Source organism: Pseudonaja textilis, chromosome 4, assembly GCF_049901715.1.
Source record: "Pseudonaja textilis isolate UNSWEBS1 chromosome 4, rPseTex1.2, whole genome shotgun sequence".
Classification (NCBI taxonomy): domain Eukaryota; kingdom Metazoa; phylum Chordata; class Lepidosauria; order Squamata; family Elapidae; genus Pseudonaja; species Pseudonaja textilis.
In genome coordinates, this window is record NC_141993.1 from 14,722,255 (window position 1) to 14,736,683 (window position 14,429).

At 46.3% G+C, this 14,429-nt stretch overlaps 1 protein-coding gene across 1 annotated transcript in view; it reads right to left on the reverse strand.

The window, feature by feature from the left end:
* LOC113443021 (pituitary homeobox 3-like) overlaps window positions 1-13,695 on the reverse strand; it is a 52,371-nt gene extending 38,676 nt beyond the window's left edge. Inside the window, exon 1 of the mRNA XM_087933875.1 lies at window positions 13,563-13,695. The gene's annotated coding sequence lies outside the window, so the exon portion shown is untranslated. The remainder of the gene's footprint in view (window positions 1-13,562) is intronic.
* Between the last annotated feature and the right edge of the window lie 734 nt (window positions 13,696-14,429).

The following is a 14,429-nucleotide window of genomic DNA, read 5'->3' on the forward strand; positions in this document are numbered from 1 at the left end:
TGTCTCTCCCTCTCTCGAGAGGGGTTGGGGTAGAAGTTCGGGAGGATGAGTTCCTGAGCTCTGTGAAATGCTGAGTTGATTTTTGGGAGGAAGGTAGGATCAGGTCGGAGAACGACTCTATCTGAATGGAAGATACAGAGGTCCTGTCTGATGGAAAGGGCTGCCATCTCCGAAATCTGACGAGCGGATGTGATAGCCACAAGAAAAACAGTTTTGAGGGTGAGGAACTGTAGGGAAGCCTCCCTGATGGGTTCAAAGGGGGGCTTGGTAAGAGAGACCAGGACCTTATTGAGGTCCCAGGTGGGAAAACGGTGTATAGTCAGAGGGTGGAGGTTGGAATCTCCCCTGAGAAAGGCCCGGATGAGGGGGTGATGGGAGAGGGGACCCCCATTATCTGAGGAAACAACGGTTGCCAGGGCCGCGACCTGACGCCTTAGGGTGTTGGTGGACAGACCCTTGTTGAGACCCTCCTGAAGAAATTCCAGGACCTGAGCGATGGAGGGAGAAAGGGGATTGATCTGAAGTTTGAGGGCCCAAGAACGAAAGGCGACCCACGTAGCATTGTAGATTCGCATGGTCGAGGGCCGTCTGGCTGCCAGAATGGTGTCTATGACCTGGCTGGAAAAATTCTTTCCCTTTAGGCGGTCCCGCTCAACCTCCAGATGGCTAATTGGAGCCATTGGGGGTTCGGGTGTAAAAGAGGGCCCTGGGACAGGGAGATCTTGTCGGGAGGGATTCTCCAGGGAGGAGCCACTGAGAGGTTGCGAAGGTCCGCAAACCAGGGGCGTCTGGGCCAATAAGGGGCTACTAGAAGAATCTCTGCTTGTTCCAGGATCAACTTGTGTATCACCCTGGGGATGAGGGTCAGGGGGGGAAAGGCATAAAGGAGCCCTGGGGGCCAGGGGCAACGGAGGGCATTGTGGCTCTCCGCCCCGTGAGAGGGGTACCTGGAAAAGAACCTTGGTAGTTGGGCGTTGAGGGGGGATGCAAAAAGGTCCACCATGGGGAGACTGAAGATTGAGACTGCCTCCCTGAATAGGGAGGGGTGGAGGTGCCATTCTGTTTGGTCTAGGGTGGCTCTGCTGAGCCAATCTGCCTGGATGTTTGGGGTCCCTGATATGTGGTCTGCCTTGATGGAAGACAGGTTCGATTCCGCCCAACGGCACAGACGTTCGGCCTCTCTCATGAGCCTTATTGACTGGGTGCCCCCTTGCCTGTTGATATGGGCCTTCTCCGTGATGTTGTCTGTAAGGACCAAGACGTGATGCCCGCGTACCTGGGGTAGGAAGCTGCGAAGCGCCAGGTAGATGGCGTGGAGCTCCAGCCAATTTATGGTGCAGAGTTGTTCTGTTGCCGACCATTTGCCCTGGGACGAGATGGAGAGGACGTGAGCGCCCCACCCGAGGAGGCTTGCGTCCGTGGTGACAGTTAACCGGTCGGGTTCCTTGAAGTAGTGGCCCTTGTTGATGGCCGGCCTGGTCCACCAAAGGAGGGATGTGAGAACTTTTGGAGGAACTCTGACCAGGAGTCATGAGTTGCTCCTTCCTGAACGCTGATGCAGCAGCAGAAACCATTGAAGGGACCTGGTATGGAAACGGGCCCAAGGGATAATAGATATACATGAAACAAGCTTCCCCAACAGTTTTGACAATTCTAAAAGAGACACTTTCCTTGCCCGCCGGACGTGCCTGATGGATTGTTGGATACTGAGCCACCTGTCCGGGGACAGGAAAACCAGTTCGTGAGTGGTGTCGATCACCGCCCCCAAGTGAGTAAGCCGGGTAGAGGGGGAAAGGTGACTTTTCTTCCAATTTATCAGGAACCCATGGTCCTGAAGGGTGGTAAGGGTTAACCTAGTATCTCGTTGGGCCTGAACCTTTGAGGAGGAGAGGATGAGGATGTCATCCAAGTAACAGTGGAGACGGACAGGGAAGGATCTCAGATGGGCGGCAAGGGCCGCCAAAACCTTGGTGAAAACCTTGGGGGCAGAAGACAGACCAAAGGGAAGTGCAACATACTGGAAATGCTGTTTATTGTAGGAAAAGTGGAGAAACTTGTAGTGGGAAGGACGAATTGCAATGTGTAAGTATGCCTCGGAGAGGTCAATTGAGGTGAGCCAGTCCCCTCGCCGGGTTCCCAGAAGTATAGACTGCAAGGTGTGCATTTTAAATTTACGAGGGGCAAGGTAGCGGTTCAGTCTTTTAAAGTCTAGGATAGCCCTCCAACCCCCCGAATGCTTGGGCACTACAAATAAATGGGAATAGAAGCCTCGTCCCCATTCAGCTGCGGGGACGGGCTGGATAGCCTTTATGTCAAGGAGATGGTTAATTGCGGTGTCCATAAGGGCCCTCTTGGTAGGGTTCCTGGAAAGGGGAGAGGACATGAAGAATTCGGGAGGGGGGATTGGAATTCAAGTGCAAGGCCAAGTTGAACCGTGTCCCTGACCCATGCATCGGTAGTGATGGCCTCCCATCGACTAGTGAAATGCTTGAGGCGGCCGCCTATAGGGGAGATTGAATTATCTTGAGTGACGGAAGGGTCTGCTCCCGGATCCCCGGAAGGACCTTTTGTAGGGACCACCTCTTCTGGGCCTGTCAGATGAATCCGACCGGTCGTGGGGAGGAGGGGGTCTGTAGGAGGGGGATTGGAAGTATCTAGGGGGGAAAGAGGCCTGAGAGGAGGGTCGAAAGGAACCTCGATGAAAGGAGGGGGAGGGACCTCTGGGGTCGGACCTCCGAAAAAGCGAAGGAAGGTATTTGCGTTTGTTGCGGGTCTCGGCCAGGAAAGGGTCGAGAACCAATCCAAACAGTTTCCCCCCCGAGATGGGAGCTGATGCCAGCTTCGCTTTGTTCTTGATGTCCGCTTGCCAGTGGCGGAGCCAAAGCAAGCGGCGAGCAGTGACCTGGGACGAAATGGCTCTGGTGGAAAATTTCACGGCCTGGAAGGTAGCGTCGGCCGAAAACTCGGCCGCAACCGTGAGCTTAGCGATGTCCTGCTGCGCTCTGAGGTTGGCTGCAGGGACGTGCTGTTTAAGCTGCCGAAGCCACTTAATTGAGGATCTGGTAAAGAAGGATGCAGCAGTAGACGCTCTAATAGCCCAAGCGTCGGATTGGTGAGCACGGCGCAGGGCCAGCTCGGCTCGCTTGTCCTCTGGTTTGAGTGCCTCTAAGGCATCGCTAGGGGTAGTGGAGGAAGCTAGGCCCACAATAGGATCGTCAACAGAGGGGGATCGAGCATAAGGGAGAATTCCGGGTCAAGGTTAAAGAAGCGCTTGTCCTGACTGGAAGGGGGAGGAGGGGGCCCCGTGGAGGCTAGTTGTCTGGAGACCAGGTCGGAGAAGATAGGTGGAACCGGAATGACATCAGTCTCCACCACGGGCTGAGAAAAGATGGAGTCGAGAGGCACCCCCGAGGCTACAGGCTGAGATGGTGTGTGAGGGGTCAGGCCGGAGGTATTTTTTGCCTTGAAAAGAATTGACCTGAACAGGTGCGGTTTGAACAGCCCCACAAAGGCGGGCTGGTCCGGGGTGAGGCCTTCGTCATCTGACATGTCCCCCTCCAGTGGGTCTGCTCCCGAGAGGGGCTCGCTGCAAATGATGGACCCCAAGTCAAGATCTTCCTCTTCCCCAAATTGGGTGGGACCCCCGAGCTCCTGTGCCTCCATCTCCTCTATCCCCAGAGAGAGAGGCAAATCCCTCTGGGATACTACCTGACCATGCGAGGCATCTGATCTGGAGAGCGATCCGGCAGATGGTGCGTGAACCTCAGGGGCTGCAGGCCGTGGGGCCGGACCGGCCATCTGCTGGAGCCCTTGTGCGATTCCCTGCCGGATGGCAAACTCCATCCATAGTTTCATGTTCTCAGGAATTTCCACCATAGGAGGTTGGGGAGGCTCTTCCGGGCACAGGCCAGCAGCAGTGGGAGTGAAGGTAGCTTCAGGAGCCTGGCTAGGCTGTGAGGCTGAGGAATGAGCAGGAGAGGGGGGGGAGGAGGATGGGTGGAGGTTGAGGGGGTGGGGGCGGGAGGAGCCAGAGGCACAGAGCTTGACTCTCTAGACCGCCTATCTATTTCTTTCTCAAGTGCCCTGTGATGTCTGAGGGCATCCTTCTGGGAGGCTTTGGAGGCTTCCTGTGCCTGGTTGCGCAGGTAATGGGATTTTGACTTGGCTTTCAAAGAAGTGCCACGTGAAACTCTGTCATCTGCCATCTGGAAAAACTGGAAGGAAAAAGTTTTGAGTTAATATGAGACGGTTGGCTCATCTGGATGCGGCCTACACCAAGGCCGGGTATCACCACGATTGTTTCACACCCCCTTTTGGTCAATTTTTTTTTGCAAGCTATTAAAACGAGTAAGCAGGGACTAGCCCAAGTATCCAATCAGCCGAAAGAACGCTCGTGCAGCTGCCCCCCAGACGAAAACCGGGGGGGGATGTCAATGCTGCTACTTCGCCAGCTGAGGAGGCTGTGGAGCCAACGGACCCTGTAGTGCTCGAAAACTTCGAATAAGTCCTTGAAGACCGAGCTAGAATATAGGCAGTCCTAAGGAACTGTCTAGTGATTAGTTAGACATGCAGCCTGCCAGAAAGGCCCAGAGAAAATGGCGATCGGCTATGCGGCCACATTCAAAATGGCGGCGACACCTGGGCGCACCCAAGATGGCGGACGCCACGCGGCGCCCAAAATGGTGGCCGCGAGCTATACGGAACGATTCTCAGCGGCGGTACTCTCCCTGAGAAGAGGCCTGAAGGCCACGAATGACGGGAGGAGCAGGGGAAGAAAATCTCCCCTAGGCTATGACAGCATTCGCGGAGGGGAAACAACGATCAAAAAAAAGGCAGGAACGAGGCGGCTTCGCGCTGAGCGAAGGAGCGGCAGACGATGGGGGGGGCAGCGCTCGAAGCGCTAGATTCTGCCCCTGAAAACAGATTAAATTGCCCCCCGTGAATAGAAGGGGAGAAAAAAACTCCCTAGGGAGTTCAAACCTCAAATCCACTGCGCAAGTTGAGAAAAAGAGTCCAATTTGATAGGGATCTGTGAAAGAAGCTGGATCGGCCAAGAGCTAAGGAAAAAGCAGCCTAACTGTCACGAGGCTGAGCTAAAAACTGGGGAACGCCGAGAGGACCACGTGATGGAGAGAGGCGTTCCTCGATTTCAAGCTCAGCCTGTGAGAGCCAAGACTGGAGCACCTCCCATCCTGGACGCTCGTGGCAGCTCTATGGAGAAAGTATAGGATTTTGTGCCTGAGCAAGGAGTTAAAGACGAGAAGATTGAAGGGAAAATGAATAAAGGTAAAATCTGACAATAGCTTATAACTGGAATATTAAAAAAAGAAACTGAAGGATTGATTTTTGGTTGCCCAAGAGCCAGTTATTTGAACTAATGCAATGGAAGGCTGAAACCGAAAAATTATCAAATGATTCAAAATACAGATTGTGCAAAGAAGCAGAAGTAGACAATATACTCAGCTTGTGCATGAAGATCATAAAGCTGATTATAAACAACTACATAACACAGTCACCAAAATGATTCATTGGAACATTATTGGTACATTATGATATACCAATAGTAAAAAATTAGTGGGCATATATAGTTGAAAAACTAAATGAAAATGAGCAGGTTAAAATATTGTGGGATTTCCAAATATAGACGGATCAAATCTAGAGTCATAACACACATGATATAACTGATTGGAAAAATGAAAGTGTTTCATTTTTAGCAAGGGATAGAAGGTAAACAACTGGAGAAGATCACTAAGTATCAAGATTTGAAAATTGAAGTTGAAAAAGTATTGTATAAACCTACCATAATAGTCCCCGTGGCTATTGGCACATTGAATGTCATATCAAAAAAAATATTGGACAGCACTCAGACTAAAACAAAAAAAAATGTTCAGACGCATTTTTATAAAGCAGTCTTCACTGTGGAGGAATTAAGTGGTAGTTAACAGGATGGTACTTGTTATGCAAAACCAAAAACATACTAAACTCTATCTTCAGGTGCCTAAAAGGGTTTATAAAAAAGTAGTAAAATATTCTCAAAGCAGAACTGAGTTTGATAAAACAATTGTTATATCACCTGACAATAATGGCAAAGCTTAAATTTTCCATAAACTACCACAGAAATATAGATTAAATAGTAATGTAAAATCTGCCTGGAAAACAGAATTTAAAATTCCAATTCACAGCATGGGTACCATTGCAAATTCAATATTCTTCAAGAACTCTTAGATAAAATTAACCAGTTTAAAGAATGTAAGAAAGAATATTTTAGGGGAGTGTACAGTTGAAATGATACTTTAAATACAAAATGAGAACCAGTTTGCTGTGTTGATTCAGGTGATGGTCTAGAAACAGCACACTGCAAGTTCTATGCCTTCCTTAGTCATAAAAGCCAGCTGGGTGACTTTAGGCCAGTCACTCTCTCTCAGTCACTCTCTCTCATCCCAATGCACTCGCAGGCTTATTGTTGTGAGGAAAATAGGAGATGGAAGAACTATTAGGCATGTTCACCACTTTGACTTATTAATAAAAAAGAGAATAACATTTTATAAAACTGATTTTCAACATAAAATCATTAGAGCACAGTGTTTTAAATTAATCTATGCTTCATTAAATAATGGGAGTAGCAAGTGAAATAATAGAACCTCAGGGAGGAGAGCAAGACTCAAACTCTGTCTAAACACATATATGGCCTGCATCTAAAAACCAGGAAAATCACAACAATTTAACATTTGAACAATCTGGATTTTGCTAAAATTCACATGATTGGATCTCTATCTAATATCTTAGGCTGCTTCAAAGAAGACAAAATATGCACTGTCAATTATTTATTAGTTTTATTTTTTTTGTCTTTACCATTATAATCTATTAAACTATGTAGAACAGGCACAACAATATTCAAAAAGTGCTACACTCCCTTAGAACTGAGACTGGGTGATTTTAAATTCTACCAAATACACGAACTTCTGGAAAATTACAGTATTATTACTTTGTTTCTCAAGTTCCTTTCATTTCTATTATCCACCACCTGTTTTTTGACATTAGCTTTTTTACAAGCTTCCTAAAAGGTAGAAGAAAATAGACAATATTATGAAATGTGAATATGAATGTGACACCTTCAGAAGAAGAAGCCCTTCCTCAGAGGACCCGGAGTTTTGCTGCTTATACACATTTTCCTGTATTTGTCCATTTAGTAATGTTCTACACTTTCATGTGACGTAAGAGATGAATGTCTACTAGTTAGTCAATCTCACCTTCCTAATCTACTGGTGAAACTCAAAAAATTAGAATATTGTGCAAAAGTTCATTTATTTCAGTAATGCAACTTAAAAGGTGAAACTAATATATGAGATAGACTCATTACATGCAAAGCAAGAAAATTCAAGCCGTGGTTTGTCATAATTGTGATGATTCTGTCTTACAGCTCATGAAAACCCCAAATCCACAATCTCAGAAAATTAGAATATTACATGCAATCAATAAAACAAGGATTGTACATAGAACAGTATCGGACCTCTGAAAAGTATAAGCATGCATATGTACTCAGTACTTGTTTTGGGCCCCTTTTGAAGCAATTACTGCCTCAGTGCGGCATGGCATGGAAGCTATCAGCCTGTGGCACTGCTGAGTGTTATGGAAGACCAGGATGCTTCAATAGCGGCCTTCAGCTCTTCTGCATTGTTCGGTCTCATGTCTCTCATCTTTCTCTTGGCAATGCCCTATAGATTCTCTATGGGGTTCAGGTCAGGCGTGTTTGCTGGCCAGTCAAGCACAGTAATCCCACGGTCATTGAACCAGGTTTTGGTGTTTTTGGCAGTGTGGGCAAGTGCCAAGTCCTGCTGGAAAATGAAGTCAGCATCCCCATAAAGCTCGTCTGCAGAAGGCAGCATGAAGTGCTCCAAAATCTCCTGGTAGACGGCTATGTTGACTCTGGACTTAATGAAGCACAGTGGACCAACACCAGCAGATGACATGGCTCCCCAAATCAACACAGACTGTGGAAACTTCACACTGGACTTCAAGCATCTTGCAGTGTGTGCCTCTTCATTCTTCCTCCAGACTCTGGGTCCTTGGTTTCCAAATTAGATTCAAAAGTTGCTCTCATCAGAAAAGAGGACTTTGGACCACTGAGCAACAGATCAGTTCTGTTTTTCTTTAGCCCAAGTAAGATGCTTCTGACGTTTGTTTTTCAGGAGCAGCTTGACAACAGGAATATGACATTTGAAGCCCATGTCCAGGATCCGTCTGTGTGTGGTGGCTCTTGATGCACTGACTCCAGCCGCAGTCCACTCCTTGTGAAAGTCCCCAACACTTTTGAATGGCCTTTTCCCAACAATCCTCCCCAGGCTGCGGTCATCCCTGCTGTTTGTGCACCTTTTTCTTCCACACTTTTCCCTTCCACATAACTTTCTATTCATGTACACTTTGGGAACATCCAACTTCTTTTGCAATTACCTTTTGAGGCTTTCCCTCCTTATGGAGGGTGTCAGTGATGGTTTTCTGCACAACTGTCAGGTCAGCCGTCTTTCCCATGATCGTGATTCCTACTGAACCTGGCTGAGAGACCATTTAAAGGCTCAGGAACCCTTTGCAGGTGTTATGGCTTAGTTAGCTGATTAGAGTGGGATACTTTGAGCCTAGAATATTGAACTTTTTTCACAATATTCTAATTTTCTGAGATTGTGGATTTGGGGTTTTCATGAGCTATAAGCCATAATCATCTCAATTATGATACATCACGGCTTGAACTATCTTGCTTTGCATATAACAAGTCTATCTCACATATTAGGTTCACCTTTTAAGTTGCATTACTGAAATAAATGAACTTTTGCACGATATTTTAATTTTTCAAGTTTCACCCGTACAAAGCACAGGTATAATCCTAGTAGGACGTAACTCCCTCCTCTCAAATTATTTCTGCTCTGGTGCCTTGCTAAATGTTTATTTCATTTTATTTTAACCTAGAAATACTCAAACAATGGGTAGGAAAAATGGCAGACAAACTAGTCAAACAGTGGGTTCTTCCTAAGGATTAATTAAACTACTATCCAACAGTACTTGAGCCAGAAGGAATCTACACTGGCATAAAATGTTCTGCCCCTGCTGGGAATAATCTTGTATTGACAAAATGCTGGCAAATATTGTTCTTCTTAGTTATTTTATACAGTGCATATTAAGGATAAGGATGGATAAACTGTCTCTCTAGGCACCAAATATCACAAACTGGTTGGAGAACACTCTCAAATAGTTATCTTTAATGTAGGCTGATATAAGAATAAATTTTAACAGACCAACAATTTTAGCAACCGGTTCAAAGGTCACCCTGTTCTTGTGTAAATGTTTTGCATTAATGCATTCAAAAAAGTTCTAATTTTCAGCTGATAAGCCCCATCCATCCATCGTTTATAGTCACCCAAATCAAAATATCTAATTCTGACTAATATTGTGTTGAAACAATTAACAAAAAAGTTTAAAAAAAGGAAATAACAATGAGAACAGACATAAATCCAAGGCCAATGACAATCATTTCATTAAATGTGAAAAACTGGATCATCTACCACTCTGACACAATGCCTAGGAGGCCTTATTATTATCAAGTCTATCTTCTGCATCTCTATAACTGTCTGGTTTGGTTCTGCAACCCAACAGGTCAGACACAGACATCAGAGGATAATTAGGACTGCAGAAAAAACAATCATACCAACCTGCCTTCAATCGAGGACCTGTATACTGCACAAATGAAAAAGAGGACTGTGAAAATATTTACAGACCCCTCACATTCCGGACATAAATTGTTTCAACTCCTTCCCTCAAAATGACAGCATAGAGCACTGCACACCAGAACAACTAGATACAAGGAGTTTTTCCCCGAAAGCCATCACTCTGCTAAACAAATAATTCCCTCAACAGTGTTCAAATATTTACAAAATCTGCACTACTATTACTATTAATCTTCTCACCACTCCTTATAACCCATCCCTTCCCACTTGTGACTGTATGACTGTAACTTTGTTGCTTGTATCCTTACTATTTATATTGATTGTTTCCTAGTATGATTTGATTGCTTATTGTACCCTATGGCTATTATTAAGTGTTGCACTTTACGATTCTTGACTCTTGACGAATGTATCTTTTATGTATACTGAGAGCATTTGCACAAGACAAATTCCTTGTGTACCAAATCACACTTGGCCAATAAAGAATTCTATTCTATTCTATTCTATTCTATTCAAGTCCAGTTGAGTTGGGGTCATCTGAGTCTCAAAAAGTATGTTGTAATATCAAGCAAGTACAAGTTAAATTTTCTAGGTTCCAGCAATGACACTATTTCATAAACAAGAGCTGGAGCATTCCCACCCTGTTGAATCTTGTATAATGAGCAGAAATAAAGATACATAGTCCACAAATGACTTGGCCTTTTGTCATGAAGGTGATAACCAGATGTTGAATTATATTTGGAAGTCTACTAGGAGTTATACCATGAGTATCACACTACGCCAATAAATACTTGTAGGCCTTCAAGGATAACCTCATACAGAGTGCCATGCAACAATCCAAATGAGAGGTGATCATACTTTGAACGACTGTAAACAGGATCCCCGATCCAGAAATGGGTGTGATTTGTGTAGAAGATGGATTTGTAGAAAGACTCTCCGAACCATAGCTGCCATCTGATCTTTGAACAGGAACTGAGAATCCAAACTGCACATCTGATCTGTCTGTTAGACCTACCTCATTCAGAACTAAGAGAAGATTTTTAAAAAATGGTTTAGCTAGGGTTAAGGCAAAGCTTTCTTTTCCATTTGGATACCCTCAGATTCCAGACACTGGGAAAGAATTCTGATGGGATCACTTAATCAACTAGGGTAGAGATATTTGGCTGATACTATCAGTATATCAATGGATCTTAACCCCATGATTTCATTCAGTGGCCTCGGGTAGATGTTAAAAATTAATAGGAGAACAGAATTCTGAGGAACCCTGCAAAGCAGGAGATTAGAAATGAAACTCCTTCTCTGCCAATCCTGGAAAACAAGAACCACTGCAACCCAATCTATAAAAACCAATGGCATGAAAAGCCATTGAGAAATCAAGGAGGCATCAAATAATCTCCAAATAGCCCTTCATGTATTTCGCTGGACCCCCTTTGCCCCAATGGACCCAAGATATTTTGAAGAGGGTTCTGGTTGCCAATAAGGGCAGAAAACATATTGCTATCTTTATTACAAGGTGATTTTAATCCAGAGGCACAATTCCAATTCCTTTTATTTTAATCTACCAAAGATAAAGCATGGTATTTGTAATTCTTTGACCTATGTTCTGTTTTATGTACAATCAGAGGATTGAAGGTTACTTTGAGATTATTAGTGCAACCTCCTACAAGAGCATGAATCTATTATAATATTCCTGAGAGGTGGTCATTTCCCACCAGCAAAGGGAAGCCCACCATCTCCTGAGGCATCTATTCTATACCATTGAACAGGTCTTACCAAGATCTGCTTCTTTGTAATTTAAACCCATTATTTCATATCTTGAACTCGTCCTCATTTCAAAGGAGGTGGTCATTCTGGGCCCATCCCCTAACATCCAGAACTGTGCTGCTCCTTCTCCATATCAGAATAACCCCTTCATATCACTGGTGCCAGCTCTGAATTCTCCTCGTTGGCCACTCCTCCGTCGAGGCAGGAGGACTTGGCGGAAGCTCCAGGGACCGGTTCTCTTCCAGCTCGAGGGCCGGCTTCCTTCGTCGGGGGAGCGGGGGGCAATCAACCGACTAGGTCTTTTCTAGATGGCGCGCTGGGCTTCCCAGGACCTCGCAAAGCACCCACTAGTGGGCTGCATGCCCTGCCTTATGCGACCGCCGGAAACTACACACGCACCGCCTCAAACGAAAGCACCCTCGCCTCCTTCCCGCGATGAAGAGGCGACACTGGCCCTCTTTAGGTGCACTCTGGCGACGGTCTCGAAGCAACTTTCTGGCAGAAGCATAAAGCAGGGCGTTCCTTTCCTACAGATTTACAGATGCGCCTTTCTGGCAAAGTCTACGAAAGTTTTTTCCTCACCAGCAGCCACACGTGTGGATTCTCCAAACAAAGGCCGGAGGAAAGGCATGCCCCGTCCCCCTTTGTTTTTCCCTCTTCGAAGTGCCAGCTTGCAAAAGCCGCTCTTCAGGACTGAAATTCAGCACGTTGCTAGAGCCGGGCGACGCTTTTCCCTCCCTTCTGGAGCACAGCCACTCCACCGCTCTTTGCGGGGCCATAACTAGGGAAGCTCCTTCCGCCTTTCGGGCTCCTGGATCGCACCGAAAACAGACGAGCAGCTAACATTTGGTTAGGTATATTTGACCGTTGTAAGAAAAAACAAGTTCATGACCCCGGAAAATCCTTCCAGACCCATTCATTTCCACTGTCGACGCCTCAGTGAAGGGAGAGTCGACTCGGCGCCAACCCGATTCCTCTCCCAGCCGAGGGGATTAAACGATTCGCCCAGCTTTGCTTCTTGTCCGAGTTCAGCAACGTCCGCGGATTTCAGCCTGGATAGAAAACGAAAGGGTTGCTGCCCCGCGCCCCCATCAATCAATCAGTTAAAGAGAAAGGAAAACACAGCGAATCCCATAGAACGGAGAGCTAATTTAAATACAATGAAGTTCTTTGAATCTTGTCCTAATTACATTTCTTGTATGCTACCTTTGTATTCCAATTATTTTAAAAACTACAATATTTTGATATAATTATTTTAAATAACAAACCATGCTAAGTGATGTGATACCTGATGCAATATTGATACAATACAATATTGACTAGCCGGCTCAGTTTTCATTTGACAGGCAGGATCCTTGTCTATCTGATTAAGCAAATTAGAAATGTATTGATAGGATATTTAAAAAATGTTAATAAAACAACCGAGTAAAAATTGAATACTATATGTTCCGCGTGGTCTGGTTTTATTAACTAATTTTGTAATAATGAAATAATTATTTTAAAGTAACCTCAATTTGGTGTCATAATTTACAGTTCTTTTATTATCTCAAAGGTCAGTAGAAAGTCCGCCTTTTCTTTTCGTCTCTTTATCGAAATGCTCTCCAATTTGGTTTAGTCCGTGCGCTCGCCCGCTCTCCCTTTCCCACATGCCGTCGTCCGTCTCCCTCCCCTTTAAATCAAGACGAAGGCAGTCCTTTAGAGAAGAAAAGCCGAGTGACTTCTGAACAGCCGTAGAAGTGCTTTTCGGCTCTGGTGTTATCCACCAGCCAAGTGAAAGCAAAAAGGGTACTCGGCGCGCCACCCAAAATCAGTTCGGCCACTGTTCACTCGGAGCGTCCCGCACACGGCCTCCAGAGGTCTGGCTCTGACCTGGCCAACGAACCCCCACGCGAGGAAAGGGAGCGGAAACACCCATCTGCCGCCCTGGACGGCAGTGTAGTTTAAGCATAATCCGACTGTGGGCCAATGCCTTTGTCGCCCAGCCGGAGGTGATCCCAAGCAAATTGCCTCTAGATTGGGGCGGCGCGGCAGAGGGGGCAACGACTCTCCGAAGCACAGCCTGCTTGGAGAGGGAGCAGCACTTACACCTCTGTAGCTCCCGCGGCACTGAAGAGCCTTCGCCCAGTCTCGCCGCGCCTCTGGACTTGGGGCACCTCACCCCAACACCCTCGGTGCGCGATCTGCAGTACGGAGAAGGATCCGCCGGCCGAGTGATTCCCTTGCGCGGGGAACATCGGCTTTATGGATGGGGCCATCGTCACCCCCAGCCAGCCGCCCTCGGGCAATGCTGTCCTACCCCGCCCCATCGCTCGCTGCGGAGTCCCCCCACCCGCCTCTTTCCTAGGTGTGGCTCCAGACCACGCCTTTACCCGACAGCTGTTTCCTAAGGCGTTTCTCCGTCGAGAGGAGGGAAAGCCTCCAAGGACGAAAGATCACGGAGTGCATAGCCAGTGGGGGGAAACTCCTTAAGCGAAAAGAGGATCGGGCCGTTCCTTCAAAGAAGACAAGGTGTCTGAGCACTCGGGGGGCAAAACGCAAAAGAGCGGCTTTGAGGAAGATGCGCACACGGTCACAAGAAAAACAAGTGCCACAAGTGCAAGGGTATTATATCCTTTCCTCAATCCTCGATCAATAAGTGGGAGCCAAAGAGTTTGCGCTCCATCTCGGTAGCTACTTTCCACAGCTATTCTCATCGTAGTCATCCCAACCACCATAGCTTTGACTTTCTTTTCGAGGAAGTAAAAGGAAAAATAAGGCAGGTAAAATGCCTTTTCTAATAATAATTCCCCGCCACTGAAAAGCTATTTCCTAGACAGCTATGACCACCTCAACATTCAAGCATTCTTCAAGTCCCTTTAACCATAAGTTATAGTAAAGTATAGTAATAGCTTTACTTACCTTAATCACCATTCTATATATTGTTAGACTAAGGTGGAGTAAACTCCTCTTTTT